This window comes from Entelurus aequoreus, linkage group LG26 (assembly GCF_033978785.1).
Source record: "Entelurus aequoreus isolate RoL-2023_Sb linkage group LG26, RoL_Eaeq_v1.1, whole genome shotgun sequence".
Classification (NCBI taxonomy): domain Eukaryota; kingdom Metazoa; phylum Chordata; class Actinopteri; order Syngnathiformes; family Syngnathidae; genus Entelurus; species Entelurus aequoreus.
The window spans coordinates 20,906,732-20,928,896 of NC_084756.1; the positions used below are offsets into that span (position 1 = coordinate 20,906,732).

The 22,165-nt window shown below is 38.9% G+C and overlaps 1 protein-coding gene across 6 annotated transcripts in view; it reads right to left on the reverse strand.

The window, feature by feature from the left end:
- Positions 1-22,165, reverse strand: part of pax7a (paired box 7a) — a 317,190-nt gene that overhangs the window by 183,694 nt on the left and 111,331 nt on the right. The window lies entirely within an intron of this gene.

Here is a 22,165-nt window from a genome sequence, read left to right on the forward strand (position 1 = left end):
TTTGCTGGGCCCAAACTTATCTAAGATGGACTTTTGCAAAGTGGAAAAGTGTTATGTGGCCTGACGAATTGTTTTTGGAAACTGTGGACATCGTATCCTCTGGACCAAAGAGGAAAAGAACCATCTGTGTAATAGGCACAAAGTTCAAAAGCTAGCATCTGTGATGGTATGGGGGTGTGTTAGTCCCCAAAGCATGGGTAACTTACACATCTGTGAAGGCACCATTAATGCTGAAAGGTACATACAGGTTTTGGAGCAACATATGTTGCCATCCAAGCAACATTATCATGGGCGCCCCTGCTTATTTCAGCAAGACAATGCCAAGCCACATTATGCACGTGTTACAACAGTGAGGCTTTGTAGTAAAAGAGTGCGGGTACTAGACTGGCCTGCCTGTAGTCCAGACCTGTCTCCCATTGAAAATGTGTGGCGCATTACGAAGCGTCAAATATGAGAAGTGGAACAACTTAAGCTGTACATCAAGCAAGAATGGGAAATAATTCCACCTGAAAAGCTTCAAAAATTGGTCTCCTCAGTTCCCAAACGTTTACTGAGTGTTGTTAAAAGTAAAGGCCATGTAACACAGTGGTAAAAATGTGCCAACTTTTTTGCAATGTGTTGCTGCCATTAAATTCTAAGTTAGTGATTTGGAAGAAAAAAAAAATTCTCAGTTTGAACAATAAATATCTTGTCTTTGCAGTCTATTTAATTGAATACAAGTTGAAAATGATTTGCAGATCATTGTATTCTGTTTTTATTTTCAAATTACACAACATGCCAACTTCACTGGTTTTGTGTTTTGTAAATAATGACAGAAATAAATTAATGAAATGGCACTCACAACTTTCTTTGGCCCCATGATTAATTATTTTGCAGGGATTTTTTTGGTTGTTTTGGAACTCCATTTTACAGATCTGTACGCAGGGTAACAGACTACTTTGTCATGCTTAATGTTTTGGTCTATGATAACCGAGGCGGTATAAAATTTTGCCGCAATTTTTGTTTTTTAACTCGGGTCGTACCCCTAGTTTAGCGACTCTTAATGGATACGTTGCAAGAAGAAGGCCTCCTGGAGGCGAGTCGTCTTCAAGCATCACAATTTGTAACATCATCCAAGTGTAGGAAGTGGTTTAGTCATTGTTTGCTCTGCAGACACGGCGGCGAAGGCGTGGAAGTAGAATACAGCATCTGCCTTGGAGGCGAGTCTCTTTATGCTTGCCTTTAAACTCTGTTGGCAAGTTAACACCAATCAAATGGTCTTCCTTTATTATAATGATGAAGTCTCTTGAGCATTGTTGTACTGAGCAGCCAGGACGGATGCAAGGACAGCTTAAATCAGTCACGTTTACGTCAACAATCTCATCTACTGTGTTTTCTTTGTTACTCATGATAAAAGTGGTCACATAGATGGTCGCTCGCTTGTATAGATATAACATTTGAGACCGGAAGGGGTAATTTTTGGTCAACAGCCATACAGGTCACACTGAGGGTGGCCGCATAAACAACTTTAACACTGTTACAAATATGCGCCACACCGTGAACCCACACCAAACAAGAATGACAAACACATTTCGGGAGAACATCCGCACCGTAACACAACATAAACACAACAGAACAAATACCCAGAACCACCTCAACCCCGCCCCCTTCAACCTCCTCATGCTCTCTCAGGGAGAGCATGCCCCAAATTCCAAGCTGCTGTTTTGAGGCATGTTAAAAAAAATAATGCACTTTGTGACTAAAATATGGCAGTGCCATGTTGGCATTTTTTTCCATAACTTGAGTTGATTTATTTTGGAAAACCTTGTTACATTGTTTAATGCATCCAGCGGGGCATCACAACAAAATTAGGCATCATAATGTGTTAATTCCACGACTGTATATATCGGTATCAGTTGATATCGGAATCGGTAATTAAGAGTTGGACAATATCGGGATATCGGCAAAAAAGCCATTATCGGACTTCTCTAGTAATTTTGTATGAAAAATTAGTCTGTGTTGACGCGTCGTAATTTTGTTAGCAGCGTGAAACCGCAACAGCAACGTAACTACCGTATTTTTCGTACTATAAGCCGCTACTTTTTTCCTACGCTTTGAACTCTGCGGTTTATAAAACAGTGCAGCCAACTAATGAATTTTTCTTAACAGTCATAACTTTTTGTATTCAACAAACGGTTTAACACTTGACAGAAACACTGAAAAGGTGTGTTACTGTTTGTGCTATGGCGCCATCTTTGGACGAGTTCGTTCACTGCAGAAGTTCCGGGCTGAAAATGCTCCTCCTGTTTCATGCTTTGAACCCGAAGTACATCCCGTTTTGTCTACTATTTGTACATGGAGTTTCTGCTTGAAAAGTTTCCTCATTTATCACTCCAAGCATAATTTGTAAGTTTTACAATATAACTAAAATAATTCATACTTACTAAACTGTCTCATGTCATGTGTGATGTATATAGGAGTATTTTCATGCATATTTGTATGTGTTATTGTAATGTAAACAAGCTAGCATCGTTAACATTAGTGATTAGGCTAACATGATCACAAGTGTCTGTTTTAATATTATTAACTTACAATTTTGGCATTTTTTTTGTATTGTTTCAGTTTCGTCACGTCGTATTGAGTCAGTTTAGCTGATTGGAAAGCTAGCTTCCATGTTGACGCCTTATGTTTTGTTTGATCAGCCGTTTTACTGCCATGTTACACTTTTTGGAAACAATTACGGTATGTAAATAAACATTCAGAATTTTTTCTGTACCAGTACTGTATGCATCTGCGGCTTATGGTCGAGTGTTACTAATGTATGTACAAATATTTATTTATTCTAAAATTTGGTGAATGCGGCTCAAATATGGGTGCGTTCCACAGCCCGGAAAGTACGGAACACAACATTTAGTAGGTGAGCATTAGCGCAAAGTTAGCTTCAAAATAAAAGCATGGCAGTAATAACAAAATGCACCACATATTTTTTTTTTTTTAGATTGTTAATCAGCAGAAGAAAGATTTCTGCAAGCTTTATTGCCATTATTGTCATTGATAAGAAAGAAGTAAATGTTAGATAAGAGTCTAAAACAGACAAATTCAAATAAAAATATGCACAAATGGAGGAAACATGTCATGAACTGCGGTTCAAAGCTTAATTATCCATTTTCCATATGTCTCCTCATGCCAGTGCTACTCAAATATTTTCTGTCAAGCCCCCCCAGGAAGAATTCTTTTTTTGTGCAACCCTCCACTCTCCACCGTGACTATAAATAGTGTAATTGTAATATTAATAATTATAATAACATATGGCTTTCTCCACCCAAATTCATCTATTTATTAAACTTTTTCAACTACTTCTTCTCCAGATTTGGAGCATTCTACATTCCACATTTTTCACCCGATTCAAACCGTTTCAACTTCAAACTGTTCAGCCTATTCAGGAATCGCGGGGCTTTTCCATGACACATTCCAAAAAATTCCCAGATTTCCAGGTTTTCCAGGACATTTTTCCCATTCAAAATGAATTGGCCATTTTTCAAACTTCCACCATTTCCGCATTTTTCAACCGATGCAAACCATTCCACCTTCAACACATTCCATTATTATGGAAATGTAAACTGCCTTTTTTTCCAAGTTCTAAAAAATTCCAGGATTTTCCAGAATTCCTGGTTTCCACTCTTTTTTTCTGTCGACTACTCCTTCCACATTTTTCAACGCATTTCAACCGTTCCACCGTCAAAACATTCCTCTTAATCAGGACAGAAAGCAAAGTTGTTTTTTTTAACTGGAAAAATTCCCGGTTTTCCAGATATACCAGGAATTCTGTAATACAATTTCTAAATTCAACATGTTACTACCTCAATATTTCTCGATCGATTTGAAAAATTTAAAAACCAACCATTTCATCTCATTCAGACCCTTCAAGTTTAACATTTTCTAAAAGTTCCCGCTTTTCCTGAAATTCCCACTTGTTTTTAAACTTCCCATTTAAATCAATGGAACATTCTTCAAAGTTCCACAATTCCCACATTTGTCATCTGATTAAAAGTGTTCCATTTTCAAAATAGTCACCCTGTTCAGGAATTGTTTGCACTACAACAATTCTAAAAAAATTCCTGGATTTCCGATAATTCCTTTTTTTTTTTTTTTTCCATTTTCCCCATTCAAAATGAATTGCCAATTTTTCAAACTTCCACAACTGCCACATTTTTCAACCGATTCTAACCATTCCACATTCAACATTTGAGACAGAAAAGGGTAATTTTGTATGACAAATTAGTCTGTCTTGAGGTGTCGTAGTTTTGTTAACTTTGACAATATCGCCAAGCAGAGTGAAACCACAACAGCAACACAACTACCGTATTTTTCGGACTGTAAGCCGCTAATTTTTTCCTACACTTTGAACCCTGCGGTTTATAAAACAGTGCGGCCAATTTTTGAATTTTCCTTGGCTAACAGTCATAACTTTTTGTATTTAACAAACAGTTTAACACTGACAGAAACACTGAAAAGGTGTGTTACTGTTTGTGCTATGGCGCCATCTTTGGACGAGTTCGTTCACTGCAGAACTTCCGGGCTGAAAATTCTCCTCCTGTTTCATGCTTTGAACCCGAAGTATATCCCGTTTTGTCTACTATTTGTACATGGAGTCTCTGCTTGAAAAGTTTCCTCATTTATCACTCTAAGCATAATTTGTAAGTTTTACAATACAACTAAAACAATTCATAATTAAAAAAAGTGTTCCAACTTGAATTGGCTACAATTGCCACATTTTTTAACCGATTTAAACCATTCTACATTCAACTCATCCTGGACATTCAAACGACCATTTTTCCACATTCAACAACTTTCCAGGAATTCCCGTTTTTTGGTAACCTATTTCCACCCTTCTTAAATTAGACTACTCCTTTCACATTGTTCAACTCATGTCAACTGTTCCACCGTCAAAACACTCATATTCAGGACAATAAAAAAGGAATTAAACAAATTCCTGGTTTTCCCCAAATTCCAGGAATTTCTCAATTAAAAATGGTTACTAATTCAACATTTCTTGACCGATTTAAACAATTTCAACACCAACCAATTCAGCTCATTCATGCTCCTAATCATTTTCCAAAAAATCCCGCTTTTCCCAAAATTCCCAAATTTTTGGAAAATTCCCATTGAAATCAATGGAACATTCTTCAAAGTTCCACAATTCCCCCATTTGTCATCTGATTCAAAATGTTCCAACTTCAAAATATTCAGCCTGTTCAGGAATTGTGCGCTCTACTTCACAAATTCTAAAAAAAATTCCCGGATTTCCCATAATTCTTTTTTTTTTTTTCTTTCCATTTTGCCCATTCAAAATGAATTGTCCATTTGTCTAACTTGCACGATTCCCACATTTTTCAACCGATTCAAACCATTCCACATTCAACTCATCCTGTACATTTAAACTACCATTTTTCCGCATTCAACACATTTCCAGGAATTCCCGTTTATTGGTAACCTATTTCCACCCTTCTTAAGTTCAACTACTCCTTTCACATTTTTCAACCCATTTCAACCGTTCCACCATCAAAACACTCCTTATATTCAGGACAAAAACCAAGTTAGTTAAGGAATTAGAAAAATTCCCGGTTGTCCCGAAATTCCAGGAATTTCTCAATTAAAAACTGTTACTAATTCAACATTTCGTGACCGACTTAAACAATTCAAACACAAACCCATTCAGCTCATTCAGGACATTCATGCTCCTAATCTTTTAAAAAATCCCGCTTTGCCCAAATTTCCAGGAAGTTCCCATTGAAATGATTGGGACATTTTTCCAAGTTGCACAATTCCCACATTTTTCAACCTATTCAAACCATTCCAACATCAACACATTCCACTCATCCTGTACATTCAAACTACCATTTTTCTGCATTCAACAAATTTCCAGGAATTCCCATTTTTTGGTAACCTATTTCCACCCTTCTTAAGTTCGACTACCCCTTTCACATTTTTCAACCGTTCCACTGTCAAAACACTCATATTCAGGACAAAAACCAAGTTGGTTAAGGAACTACAACAATTCCCGGTTTTCCTGAAATTCCAGGAATTTCTCAATTAAAAACGGTTACTAATTCAACATTTCTTGACCGATTTAAACAATTCCAACACCAACCAATTCAGCTCATTCAGGACATTCATGCTCCTAATCATTTTCCAAAAAATCCCGCTTTTTCCAAAATTTCCAGGAAGTTCCCATTGAAATGATTGGGAAAATTTTCCAAGTTGCACAATTCCCACATTTTTCAACCTATTCAAACCATTCCAACATCAACACATTCCACTCATCCTGTACATTCAAACTACCATTTTTCTGCATTCAACAAATTTCCAGGAATTCCCATTTTTTGGTAACCTATTTCCACCCTTCTTAAGTTCGACTACCCCTTTCACATTTTTTAACCGTTCCACTGTCAAAACACTCATATTCAGGACAAAAACCAAGTTGGTTAAGGAACTACAACAATTCCCGGTTTTCCTGAAATTCCAGGAATTTCTCAATTAAAAACGGTTACTATTTCAACATTTCTTGACCGATTTAAACAATTCCAACACCAACCAATTCAGCTCATTCAGGACATTCATGCTCCTAATCATTTTCCAAAAAATCCCGCTTTTCCCAAAATTTCCAGGAAGTTCCCATTGAAATGATTGGGAAAATTTTCCAAGTTGCACAATTCCCACATTTTTCAACCTATTCAAACCATTCCAACATCAACACATTCCACTCATCCTGTACATTCAAACTACCATTGTTCTGCATTCAACAAATTTCCAGGAATTCCCATTTTTTGGTAACCTATTTCCACCCTTCTTAAGTTCGACTACCCCTTTCACATTTTTCAACCGTTCCACTGTCAAAACACTCATATTCAGGACAAAAACCAAGTTGGTTAAGGAACTACAACAATTCCCGGTTTTCCTGAAATTCCAGGAATTTCTCAATTAAAAACGGTTACTATTTCAACATTTCTTGACCGATTTAAACAATTCCAACACCAACCAATTCAGCTCATTCAGGACATTCATGCTCCTAATCATTTTCCAAAAAATCCCGCTTTTCCCAAAATTTCCAGGAAGTTCCCATTGAAATGATTGGGAAATTTTTCCAAGTTGCACAATTCCCACATTTTTCAACCTATTCAAACCATTCCAACGTCAACACATTCCATTCATCCTGGACATTCAAAGTAACGCTATTCCAAGTTCCAAACCAAATCCCGGTTTCCCTGGAAATTCAAACTCTTCAACATTCAAACCAGTCCAACATTCAAACCAGTCCAGCATTTAAACAATTTCATTATTTAAACTATTTCTACATTCAAATCGTACGACCTTTCGGGCACTTTAATTTAAACTTCTTTCTCAAGTGTTTATTTCATTTATGCAGGAATGAATTAAAAGTGGATGCCATCATCTAATAAGAGTGGCCATTGTGATGATGAGGCACCCTTAAAAGAGGAAGTTGCCACGAAAATAAAATAGCAGCTTTGTCACGTTTGAGCACAAGAGGACTAATAAGCACGCATGCAATTCCGCACTTTTTGACGCCGCTTCCACTACGTCCTTGTTAACTCCTTGACACGTCTCCACATCTGCTCCTAATGACCCGGATGTCTAATCGCTTCCTTGTGGGAAATATTCCGCCGAGGCCGAGGAGAGGTTGAGGAAGACGGTAAGGAGAAGAAGTGTCACTTTGTCAAGTAATTGAATGAATGGGGAGAAGCCGCAGGTGTGACAAGGTGGTTAATGAGGAGAGCGAGGATGCAGACATTCCGCATTTGGAACACGTTAGCCTATTTGAACTTTGCTTGACCCCCGCTGACCGCAACCGCGTAATGCTTTGCGCTATACACACACACACACACACACACACACACACACACACACACACACACACACACACACACACCATGACAGACACCAATTAAAGAGCAAAGAAGCCCGCGAACTAACACAATTTCAAATCTTTAAAAAAAAAAATTAAGTACGAGTACAAAATAATTTAACATGGGGCCGAAGACGCTTACGAATGCCAGCACTTTGATAAAGAAGGCGAGAAACACTATTGAAACCAAAAAAAAAAATGGTGGCAAAATACCAATATGGCGTCCATGTTGCTCTCCCTCCCATTCTCCTTCTCCGCTCATCGCCATCTGCAGCAAGTTTTCAATTAATCTAAAAGTAAAGTATACATTCCATTCATCACATATGTATTTTTTAAGACTATAAGGCGCACTTAAAATCCTTTCATTTTCTCAAAACTCGACAGTGCGCCTTACAACCCCGGTGCGACTAATGTACGGAATTATTTTGGTTGTGCTTACCGATCTTGAAGCTATTATTTGGTACATGGTGAAATGATAAGTGTGACCAGTAGATGGCAGTCACACAAGAGATAAGTGTAAAATGCAATATGACTCAAGTAAACAACACCAAAGTTGTATATGTTCCAATGAAAATATAGAACATTACACACGGCGCTCAAAAGTCTATCAAAATGTTTTAGTACGACTTTGGTAAGCTATGAAGCCGCACCGCTTGGTGGATTGTACTGTGCTTCTACATACGAGTAATATTTTGGTGTGTGTATAAGGTAAGACATTATCTGGCGTTTTTTTTTGTAATATTATGCAAAAGCAACTTTTCTTACCTTCTGGTACCTGCTGATCTGTATTTGGGATCTGCATAAGTCCTGAAAATGTGCGCGTGTCCGCCTTTGTAATCCGTGTCAACACTGTAGTCGATAAGCTTCTTTTTTTTCTCTATTTTCTTGTTATGGGACATTCATCCTCCTCTGTTGCCATTTCTAATATAAAGTAGTGTAAAGTTCTTACTTATATCTGTCAGTAAACTCGCCATGAAAGCGCTAAAACATACCGGTGTAGTGGGTTTACATTATTCACCCAAGGAACTTTCCACGGGATACATTTCCTGTGTTATTGCACTAGTGAGCCACGGATGAGGAGATGCTGCTCTGTTATTGATTGAAGTAAAGTCTGAATGTCATTAAAACAGTTAGCTCCATCTTTTGACACTTCTTCCACTCCCATCCTTGCACGCTACACCGCTACAACAAAGATGACGGAGAAAAGACGCTGCCGAAGGTGAGCCACGTAAATAAGACCGCCCACAAAACGGTGCATCCTGAAATGGCTGTCAGAAAACAGCTTGAAGATGATCTGTAAAACATAATCTATGCAACATTTTGACCAAAGAACCACCACTACATGTTATGTAGACCACAAGATAGTGTTTTAAATTTAGAAAAAAAACAACTAAAATAGACCCGCTCATCAGCAGTGCACTTTATAATCCGGTGCGCCCTATGGTCCGGAAAATAAGCTATATGTATTTTTATTTCTTTCTGCATGTAAAACAATAATTATTCTGTATAGAATGTGGTTTATGTTCATATTTTTGAGTGTGAGGAACATATTACTTGGGTTTACTTTATTAATTAGGTGTAAAATTGATTCAGTTTGAGTACGATTAGTTTTCTTTGGACCTTTTGTAACAGGTTGCTGATGAAAATCCAAGTACTATAGTAGCTTTGTAATAATTTTTGATAAAAACTATCATCAACACATGTTGTCTTGGCTGCTTTAGTATAAATACATTTAGAAAGCATACAAAAGTGTGACCCTCAAGTTACATTTGCATTTTGTTGTAATATTTGTGTACATGCAGAAAACTACGCAGAGCAAAACACTGTATAATTTAGGTAATTATTTAAAAATAAATAAATAAAATATGAAAATTGCACAACACTGTAAAGTTGAAGGAATCTACCTTCATGGCATCTATTCATGAACACCTACTTCCACTACGGCAGTGGTCCCAAACCACCGGTCCGTGGATCGATTGGCCGCACAAGAAATGTAAAAAATAAAAACATAAAAATAAAAATATTTTTTTATTTTATTTTTTATCAAATCAACATAAAAAACACAAGATACACTTATAATTAGTGCACCAACCCAAAAAAACCTCCCTCCCCCATTTACACTCATTCGCACAAAAGGGTTGTTTCTTTCTGTTATTAATATTTCTGGTTCCTACATTATATATCAATATATATCAAAACAGTCTGCAGGGATACAGTCCGTAAGCACACGATTGTATTTCTTTATGACAAAAAAAAATAAAAAAAATAAAATACCATACACCCCAGAACATGCAATTAGGCATCACATCAAATTAAAAATAACTAATTGTTCATTTTCCTAATTTTTCCCACAGTTTATTATGTGAAAATGGTTGTGACATTATGAAATGAAAGCTGTATATAATCAAAAGTTATGCAGGGCAGCTGGTTGCAAACATTCACAAATCAGCCATTGGATTTGTTTCATTACAACTAATACACTGAGAGCATGTACAGTCTTGCATGCATTGCATTGTGGGAATTTGCATATTCTAGGACAAATAGTTTAAATAATTTCCCCCCCATCCTCGATGGTTTGCACACGGGGGGAAAAAAACAGGGGTCTTGTTGACGTTTGCGTCTGGCGTTTGAGTTATTGCGCAGGCAGCGATAGATGCTCATAATTCAACTGGTGCTCAAACCGTCAAAGGCCACTTTAAGAGGTTTGTTCAGAGGGACCAGCTGGTTTAGAGGTGAGCGTTTGAGTACACAAATGATATATAAGAAATCCTCCCGGGTTTCGAGCTCACACTTTGAAATAATTAGTGGTAGCTTGTAAACAACGGTGGCCCCTGAATAGATTAGCATGTTTGTCACAACACGACATCATCAATCCATCCAATTCATACATGACTTGTTCTGTTCAGGGTCACCGCAGAAGGTGAAAGGTGGTCTACCGCCTGGACTGGCGATTCAAGAGTGCTATGTGAGCCACTAAACCCTCCGGACAACATGGCCTAATAAGAGTATAAAGAACTTTTCTTGTAAAGTTTCCATTCTGGGGACAATATGGCTGTGGGCTGTGTGATTGATACAAAACCCAAAACCAGTGAAGTTGTCAGGTTGTGTAATTCGTAAATAAAAACAGAATACAATGATTTGCAAATCCTTTTCAACCTATGTTCAATTGAATAGACTGCAAAGACAAGATATTTAAAGTTCGAACGGAGAAACTGTTATTTTTTGCAAATATTAGCTCATTTGGAATTTGATGCCTTTCAAAAAAGTTGGCACAAGTGGCAAAAAAGACTGAGAAAGTTGAGGAATGCTCATCAAACACTTATTTTGGAACATCCCACAGGTGAACAGGCTAACTGGGAACAGGTGGGTGCCATGATTGTTTATAAAAGCAGCTTCCATGAAATGCTCAGTCATTCACAAACAAGGACGGGGCGAGGGTCACCACTTTGTGAACAAATGCGTGAGCAAATTGTCGAACAGTTTAAGAACAACATATCTCAACGAGCTGTTGCAAGGAATTTAGGGATTTCACCATCTACGGTCCGTAATATCATCAAAAGGTTCAGAAGTTCTGGAGAAATCACTGCACGTAAGAAGCAAGCCCATGACTTTTGATCCCTCAGGCGGTGCTGCATCAAAAAGAGACATCGGTGTGTAAAGGATATCACCACATGGGCCCGGTAACACTTCAGAAAACCACTGTCCGTAACTACAATTCGTGGCTACATCTGTAAGTGCAAGTTAAAACTGTACTATGCAAAACGAAAGCCATTTATCAACAACACCCAGAAACGCTGCCGCTTCGCTGGGCCCAAACTCATCTAAGATGGACTGATGAAAAGTGGAAAAGTGTTCTTTGGTCTGACAAGTCCACATTTGAAAATGTTTTTGGAAACTGTGGACGTTGTGTCCTCTGGACCAAAAAAAGAAAAGAACCATCCAGACTGTTATAGGTGCAAAGTTTAAAAGCCAGCATCTGTGATGGTATGGGGGTGTATTAGTGCCCAAGGCAAGGGTAACTTACACATCTGTGAAGGCACCATTAATGCTGAAAGGTACATACATGCGCAATTTTTCAGATTTCATGCAGATCCCAAATACAGATCAGCAGGTACCAGAAGGTAAGAAAAGTTGCTTTTGCATAATATTGCCAGACAAAACGCCAGATAATATGTCTTACCTTATACACACACCATAGCAATACTCGTATGTTGAAGCACAGTACAATCCATAAAGCGGTGCGGCTTCATAGCTTACCAAAGCCGTACTTAAGTATTTTTATAGATTTTTGAGCGCCGTGTTTAATGTTCTATATTTTCAAATGGAATATATAAAATGTTTTTTTATTTGTTATTTATTTGAGTCATATTGCCATCATTTTGCAGCCTACACGTATCTCTTATGTTTGACAGCCATCTACTGGTCACGCTTATTACACCATGTACCAAATAAAATTGCTTTGAGGTCGGTAAGCAAAACTAGAATTATTCCTTACATTATAATGCGCACTGTTGAGTTTTGAGAAAAGAAAAAAATATTTTAAGTGCGCCTTATAGTCCGGAAAATACGGTACTTGTAAATCCACAGCGCCTCTGCTGGCTGCAGCTAAGAAGTGCACCCCATTTTGCTCCAAGATGCAATTAACCAAGGTTTAATTATTATGAACATTCCTACTCAGTCCGTCGGTCAACGAAGGGACATCAGCTAGAAGGGTGCAGGTGTGCTGGGTGACATCCTGTCACAGCTCGTTAGGGTGTGAATGTCCCGGCTAATGTGCCAACCTGTGACGGCAGTTGGGAGGATCAAGAGGGTGAAAATGAAGGCTGATCCACACCGGGATCCAGCTGGAACCAAGATGGTGGACAATGGGGTTGGTTGGCAAATGTGAAAAACGCTGCAATGTGAGCGTCGTCTGGTGGAAGTGGGACGCAGGCACTGGGAACTAACAAGCAGAAAATACAAGGCACATGACGGCTGCTCTTTCTCCAACCGAGCAACAGGGCTCCTTTGTTCCGAGAAAGAAAAAAAACCCCAGTGTGTTCACAAACCTGTTTGTGTGTACATAGGTGCTTTTATCCCCCCACAGCAGCGCTCACCTGCCCAGCAAAAACAACACTTACAATCTAAAAAAAAGACTTTCATCCGACACGTTATGTAATCAATCAATCAATCAATGTTTATTTATATAGCCCTAAATCACAAGTGTCTCAAAGGGCTGTAAGAACGCCATCGGACTGTCCAGTTTGAGTCATACGCGGATCTTGTGTCTTTGATGATTCATCACGCAAACATTTAAAAAAAAAAAAAAAGGAGCCATGGTTGCCTGCGATGTCCTAACATGGACCTCATGTTAGGACAGCTGCAATAATATAAACTACCGGAATCATTATTACCATTTTTATTTGATATAACACCATAATTATGACCAGCATGCCACATTGGTTGCTGTAGTATTTGTGGAAATGCAATACTAAAACTATACATACAGTGCCAAAAAGAGCAATCAAAATATTAGATAAAAAGACTTTTAGTTAAATCAATTTCACTTGATAAGCCTTCTTAATTAAGATTTGTATATCTAGAAATCAACAGGACTTTTAAGGTAGAAATAAGCATTTTATTCTGAAAACAAGGATTATTCAACTTGCAATTATTAAATTAAGCATCCTCGAAATGTTGCAGAACCTTTAAACACGATTCTATTCACGAGGGGGAATAGCACAATATCTTATTAGAATATTTATTTATTTATTTCGTCCTGTCCAGCTACTCAGGCAAAACATATCATTGCAGATTTACTTTACAAAAGAGACATGTGGGATACTTCTCTTGTTGCCTTATTTGTATTTGACTTTATTAAATTGATTTATATTATTATTTGGTGCAGCCGGGTCGGAGCAGGAGGGGATAGAAAGAGGAAAAAAAGGAAGACAGAGGGGGATAAGACAAAGAGACAACAACAACAACAACAGAACAACATCAGCAAATAGGATATGTACAAATATGATGGTAAAAGTGATAGCAAAGAAGCAGTTAGTGAAATAAATAATACAGAAATGACAATGAACATCATCACACTACAAATGGAGCAATACAAATACCAATAGAAATAGCACTATTGATAATGAATACTAACAATAATTACCTCTATTATTAACAATACAATTGTTCAAATGCAACAATGCATATATGTAATGATAATTTGATGATAACAAATGAAAGCAGATAAATGGAGAATAAAGAGAAGCCAACTATATTAACCTTGTAGATTGTTATAGTAAAAATAGGTTGAGCTTTGTCAGTGTGCCAGTTTCCCTTAGGGCAACAACATGAATATATGTTTGATGAAACACGATTACATGCATGAGTGTATGTATGTATATGTACTTGTATATGTACATTATGTGTATACATATGTTTGTACAGTGAATGTATGTGTACAGTATGTGTATATGTATGTTTGTACAGTGAATGTGCGTGCGGATGCACAAACTTATTTGAATAGTTAATTTCTCAATTTTAACAATTTTAAACTACAAAAATATATATATATATATATATATATATATATATATATATATATATTCATGCCAAAAAGATTAGTCAGTGACTAAAAATAAATAAATAGCTCTTGAAACTAGGGGCATTTCCAGAAATACAATTCAAATCCTTGGAAAATGGCAAATAATTTGCAATTTACTAATTGGTGGGAATATGACCAAAAAGTCCTCTCTTTACACCGCAAAAAAAGAGTTGATAGAATATAAGATACTCGGACAAGATTTGAAGAAATAAAAAAAATAAAAAATAAAAATAAATAAATAACTAAATTATCTGTCCCTGCAGCTAGTTATTTTAATTTATAAGACATACTAAATCAAAAAATTAGCAGGACCTTTAGGATAGAAAAAAGGATTTTATTCTGATTATCATTATTCAACTTGCAATTCTTAAAGCATTCTCAGGATGTAGCAAAATCTTTAAACCCATTTTTCTATCTGGGGGAAACCAACATGTCTTTTTTTGAATAGTCACTTTCTCAATTTTAACATTTTAAAACTAATAGACAGAATATAGTTATTCATGCTAAAATTTAAATAATGATGTAAAGTCAGTGACTAAAAATAAGTAAATAGCTCTTACAACTTGGGAAATTTGTAGGAATACACATTTAAATATTTGCATGTGACGAATAATTTGCAGTGTACAACATGACAAGTACAGTAAACATGTTTTCAGAGGAAATACTTTGCTCTTTCTAATGTTAAAAAATGTAAAATGTTGGCTCTTCCAAGTTTCATGGGTTACACTTTGAGGCTCTTCAGAAAGAAAAGCAGCACTCTTCCTCGCACTCATGAAGAACACGTCCTGATGAAAACAGATATAAGTGTTACATTTAGCCAATAGACAACTAATAAAAGAACCTTTTGGCTTCATCAACACTTAGGCTTTCACAACAGGATGTGTGACTAACTACGTCAAAATGGGGATTTGGTGGTGGTGGTGGGGCCGGTTAGTTGCAGCCCAAGTAGAGTGCCACAAAATGTTGCTGGAGAATAAAACAGTGAAGTGAAGTGAATTATATTTATATAGCACTCTTCTCTAGTGACTCAAAGCGCTTTACATAGTGAAACCCAATATCTAAGTTACATTTTTAAACCAGTGTCGGTGGCACTGGGAGCAGGTGGGTAAAGTGTCTTGCCCAAGGACACAGCGGGCAGTGACTAGGATGGCAGAAGTGGGGATCGAACCTACCGGCCACTCTACCAACTGAGCTATACCGCCCCCAATACAGTTTTGAAACGTTCACTCACTACATATAATGGCGTAGTATGCCATGATACGAGATATATTACCATTACAAATACATGCTTATTAGAGATGCGCGGATAGGCAATTATTTCATCCGCATCACAAAAGTCGTCATCCACCCGAACTAACATTTTATCAAAACCACAACCGCCCGCCACCTGCCACCCACCCGTAGTTATATATCTAATATAGACTATGCAAGGCATTCCTGTTAAAGAAAGGAGACTGATCCAATGCAGCAGAGACATTCAATGCGTGCCAAAAAATACATAGTTAAATGTTGTTACCCACATACGAGAAACGAGCAGCACTCTTTGAAACAGGCAATTATTCATCAGGCACTGCTGCAGCTGTCACGCCAAATTTCTTCCCCCTACAAAAACCTCCCCCCCCCTGCTGCTGGAATTTGAAGAAATTGATTTTTTTTTTTTTTTTGTACAGGCGCGAAACAGGACAGTCACGTGCGGGTTAAGGACCCCCGGCAACTTTGTGACTTTATTGGATGCAGCCCCGGAATTAAATGGGGTGGAAGGCTTTTGTAGGGGGTAAGAAATTTGGCGTGACAGCTGTGTCATGCCAAATTTGTTCCCCCTACAAAATCCTTCCCCCCCCCCATTTACTTCTGTGGTCATGTTTCCTCTTACGTCATTGACAGCGATCGATAGCACTTCGGCTTTGACTGCCCGTCGCTGGAAGGATACTTCGTCTTTGACAGCTGCTGGAATCTGAAAGAAATCGATTATTGTTTATTTTTTGTACAGGCGCGAAACAGGACAGTCGCGTGCGGGTTAAGGACCTCCGGCAATTTTGTGATTTTATTGGACGCAGCCCCGGAAGTAAATGGGGTGGGGAGGTTTTTGTAGGGGGAAGAAATTTGGCGTGACAGCTGCAGCAGTGCCTGATGAATAATTGCCTGTTTCAAAGAGTGCTGCTCGTTTTTCGTATGTGGGTAACAACATTTAACTATGGTTTTTTTTTCTGAATTGGTTCAACCGCCACCCGCCCGAATCTATTTAAAATCTATTTTTTTCGTCATGCATCCGCCCGACCCGCGGATTAACCGCGGTGTCCGCGGTTGTGTCCGCAAACCGCGCATCTCTAATGCTTATGTTCTTTACACTGAACAATAATAGTTTGCTGTAGGTTGCTGGCAATGTTTTATCACAGTGGCCACTAGTGTAACAATCCATTTTACAGCAGCAAGAATGCGTGTGTGTATGCGTGCTTGTGTGGCATGTGATGGGGGGAGCAAAATACTTTGGTATCACGCTCTGATGTGCATGTCAAATCCACTCGTCTTCTCACACAAACTGGCAGTGTGATGCTCGGCCCGCCGAGGTCCGAGAGAAGCACTGCTAAGATAGGGCTCACAACCTCTCCCAGCACAAACCACAGGAAGTGAAATGTGTTGAATGAATTTCAACAAAATCTACCGTATTTTTCGGACTATAAGACGCACTAAAAATCCTTTCATTTTCTCAAAAATCGACAGTGAGCCTTATAACCCGGTGCTCCTAATGTACGGCATAATTCTGGTTGTGCTTACTGACCTCGAAGCAATTTTATTTGGTACATGGTGTAATGATAAGTGTGACTAGTAGATGGCAGTCAAACATAAGAGATACGCGTAGACTGCAATATGATGGCAGTAAACACCAAAACTTAAAATGTTCCATTGAGACTATAGAACATTACACACGGCACTCAAAAATCTGTTAAAATGTTTTTAATACGACTTCGGTAAGCTATGAAGTCGCACCACTTGATGGATTAGCAGACATGTTACCTGGCGTTTTGTTTCGCAATTTTATGCAAAACCAACTTTTCTTACCTTCTGGTACCTGCTGATGTGCATTTGGGATCTGCATAATAGGGATGTCCCGATCCAGGTTTTTGCACTTCCGATCCGATACCGATGTTTTTGCACTTCCGATCCGATACTGATACTGGCCGATACTGGCCTTAACCGAGCATGTATTAAAGTTTAAAGTTATTTAGCCTACTTAGTTGTCAGATTCATGTTGAAAATGGTTTTAGTACTCTTGATAACAACTAGCCAGCTGAATTAGGTGAGTTTGAGTAATACACAATGGAGATGTTGACGTGCGGAGTTTCAAGCACGCTTCATTTTCTAGCAGGGGACTTTTCAAATGATGCTACATATTAGCAGTAATGCTACTTTTTATAGCAACGCTTTTGCCCCACACTTGACAAATTACGGTTGTCTGTTCGACATATTCCCACTTGAAGCCAAACCCCCACCAGACGATGGACCCCCTGCTGTTTTTTGGGGGAATTAATTAATTCTTCCTTCATTATTACCGCTCACCCGGCTGCGCTAGCATCACAGCTAACTTTAGCCGTGCTGCTACCTCTCTGCTCCGCGAGGGCGTATACGTATGTGACATATGACGTGACAGTATGTGACGTATGTAGAAGGTGCGCTTGTCTGTCTGTGAGAAGGAGACACAGGAAAGAGTGAGAAGAGCCTGTCGTGTAATGCCAGCAGCTAAAAGCAACTGTGTGAGAACGTATACTCGAATATCACGATATAGTCATTTACTATATCGCACAGAGACAGCTGACATTTTTACCGGTAACTTTTAATTCACATGGCCGTCTTAACGGTTAGGACACAGACCTGTGGATGTGTTGAAGGTGTGCTGGAAAATGCGGAACGTAAATTAGGGAGCAGCAGAAAAGTGGAATGTATTATTTAAATCGGTGCGTTGGAAAACACGGACCGGACTTTTTAAAAAAAAACTGGATCTGGATCGGCATTTTCCCATGCCTTGCCGATACGCATTTTTTGGCAAATATCGGCGGCCGATCCAATCCAAATATCGGATCGGGACATCCCTACTGCATAAGTCCTGAAAATGTGCACGTCTCCACCATTGTAGTCCGTGCCGACACCGTAGTCATAAGCTTCTTCTTTTTCTCTACCTTCTTATGTGGCATTCATCTTCAGCTGTTGCCATTTCTAATATAAAGTAGCGTAAAGTTCTTACTTATATCTGTCAGTAGAATAGCTATCAAAGCGCTAAAAACTGTAGTGTGTTTACATTATTCACCCACGGAACTTTAGTTAGTAGAGGGTTCCGGTCAGACAGATTTTCATGGGACACATTTCCGGCGTTGATATTGCATCATTGAGCCACGGATGAGGAGATGCTGCTTTGTTATTGATTTAAGTAAAGTCTAAAAGTCATTAAAACAGTTAGCGCCATCTTTTGGACACTTCTTCCACTCCCGTCCTTGCACGCTACACCGCTACAACAAAGATGACGAAGGTGAGACGCTCAGAAAGCTCCTTGAAAATGGTCTGTAAAACAACCTATGCAACACTTTCATCAAAGAACCACCATCACGTTATGTAGACGACAAGATAGTGTTTTAAATTTAGAAAAAAAATCATAATGTGACCCCTTTAATGCGCCTTATAATCCGGTGCGCCTTATATATGAAAGAAGCCCTGAATAGACCCACTCATCTTCAGTGCGCCCTATGGTCCGAAAAATACGGTACTTAAAACAGCTTTAGGTTACAGCTCAGACTCCTGCCGCCTCTCATTCATCTGTGCGCACCTCTGGACACGCCCACGGGCGTTCCCTTACTGCTGCAGACGCGCAACACACCTGACGTTGATGAAGACTCCACTCCCTTCATAAGGCAGCGCGTCCTGCGTTCCAGTGCCAGAACATAGCTACCTGTCTTAGTAATGTAAGCCTACACGTGTCTAGCTCTATCCCTATGTGCATTCGCTCTCTCTCTGCTCATCGTCTTGTTTCCTGGTTTCGAGTTGTGTGTCTTGTCTTTCTGGATCCCTTCTGGACTCCCTGCTGCCTTCTTGGATCTCGACCTAACGCCTAGACACGGACCTCTCGCTTGCCCAGGGACCTCCGAGCTTGCCTTGCCCTCCCTGGACTTCCACCTCTTGCTCAACGCGCACTTTCAACAACTCCTGGTAACACTCAGTTAAACACAACACACAGTCACACCATACTTATCTGGGTTAATTACACACTCCACTTCCTTGTGTTTAATAAACGCATCTCAAACTATCGACGCCCCTGTCTCAGTGCCGTCTCCTTCTCCATAATACTGTCACACTTTAGGGCTTGGCTCTTGGCGACTGAGATGTACTGCACCGAAAAAAAGGCAAGGAGGAGGTCTTCGTTTCGTCTGCCTAATTCTGGATTTAATGGTCTTAAATATGTTACACTTGTTAGTTTTTAGGTGTGCAACCACCTAAAATGTTATGTTCTGTTCTTCGTGTTGGTGGCATGACCGCAAGAACCATCCATCCATCCATTTTCTACCACTTGTCCCTTTCAGGGTCGCGAGGGTGCTGGAGCCTATCTCAGCTGCTTTCGGGCGGAAGGCGGAGTGCACCCTGGAAAAGTCGCCACCTCATCACAGGGCCAACACAGATATCAATCAATCATCAATCAATGTTTACTTATATATCCCTAAATCACGAGTGTCTCAAAGGGCTGCACAAGCTACAACGACATCCTCGGCTCAGATCCCACAGATAGACAACATTCACACTCACGTTCACACACTAGGGCCAATTTAGTGTTGCCAATCAACCTATCCCCAGGTGCATGTCTTTGGAGAAAGCCGGAGTACCCGGAGGGAACCCACGCAGTCACAGCGAGAACATGCAAACTCCACACAGAAAGATCCCGAGCCCAGGATCGAACCCAGGACCTTCGTACACACGCACTAACCCCTGTTCCACAGTGCTGCTCTGTGACCGCAAGATGCAATGGCAAAAGTGACGGGTGATATGAATGAAGTTGTTGCACAATATACAAAAATGCAACCAATACAGAGTGCACACAGGAATGCACAGGCAAAAAGTCTGTTAAGCACCAAAGTATGAAAATCCAAAAATGGGACGAAATGTGCCGAAGCTCCGAGATGTGTCGAGTAATGGAGGGGGTGTTTCCGCAAAGCGCGTATCGAGGCTTTGCATCCTGTAGGGGAGGAGCCAGAAATGACGTGTTACGCCTCGCTGCCAGCCTGTACCACGTGTGTTCTATGTTAGCTACCTCTCTTTGTTTACAATGTATATGTTTTTCTGGATCTACTCTCTATTTTATGCTGCTCTTTTTTTTTTGCTGCAGCTGTTACATATACTGTAATATTGTACATGGTAATTGGGATTTGTTTATATATATCTATATATATATCTATATATATATATAGATATATATATAGATATATATATAATATAAAAACATAATATAATATATCAGTATATATTATATACTGTATATAAACATTACATATATGTTACATTTTATATTGCTACTATGGTACATTTTTTGTCTACTTAATACCTGCATTATCCTTTCCATTCTTATTCTTTCCATCCTTTGTAACTGAGCTACTGTGTGGAACAATTTCCCTTGTGGAGCAATAAAGTTTGTCTAAGTCAGGGGTCGGCAACCCAAAATGTTGAAAGAGCCATATTGGAGCAAAAATACAAAAACAAATTTGTCTGGAGCCGCAACAAATTAAAAGCCATATTACATACAAATAGTGTGTCATGAGATATACATAGAATTGAGATGGCTTAAAGGAAACTAAATGAGCTCAAATATAGCTACAAATGAGGCATAATGATGCAATATGTACATATAGCTAGCCTAAATAGCATGTTAGCATCGATTAGCTTGCAGTCATGCAGTGACCAAATATGTCTGATTAGCACTCCACACAAGTCAATAACATCAACAAAACTCACCTTTGTGCATTCACGCACAACGTTAAACGTGTGGTGGACAAAATGAGACAGAAAAAGAAGTGGCGTAAAACACGTCCTAGAAAGTCGGAGAAAGTTATACATGTAACAACTAAGGTGAGTTCAAGGACCGCCAAAATTAGTATGACAAAACGGCGCTTGCCAAATACTCGCATGTTTAATACAAACAGTGTGATTTATAACAATTAGGGAGGTTTGTGTCATGTTTGTCCTCCTACAGAAACCATATTAAAACAAAAAATAATTTTTTTCCCCCTCATCTTTTTCCATTTTTCATACATTTTTTAAAAAGTTTCAGAGAGCCACTAGGGCGGCGCTAAAGAGCCGCATGCGGCTCTAGAGCCGCGGGTTGCCGACCCCTGGTCTAAGTCTAAGTGACCGGTTCAGATGTTGCCGAGAAATTCGACATCTCAAAACACCGCAAGCTCCATCGAAAATGTGAGCTTTTGAGAGTTTATGTTCAGTTCGGAATCTGGATAAAGAATAAAAATAGTTTCTTAAATGCCAATAGGATCAAAAAATTACAGCGAAACCAGTCACCGCTTTGTTATTTATACTGAATAACTAATTTGTGCTGTTCAAGTATTGTAATCCTTGGTAGTGTAATGGTTTGCGCATTTGAATTTTACGCCACGTGGCGTGGGTTCAATACTCAATACTCTTGAAAGTGTTTA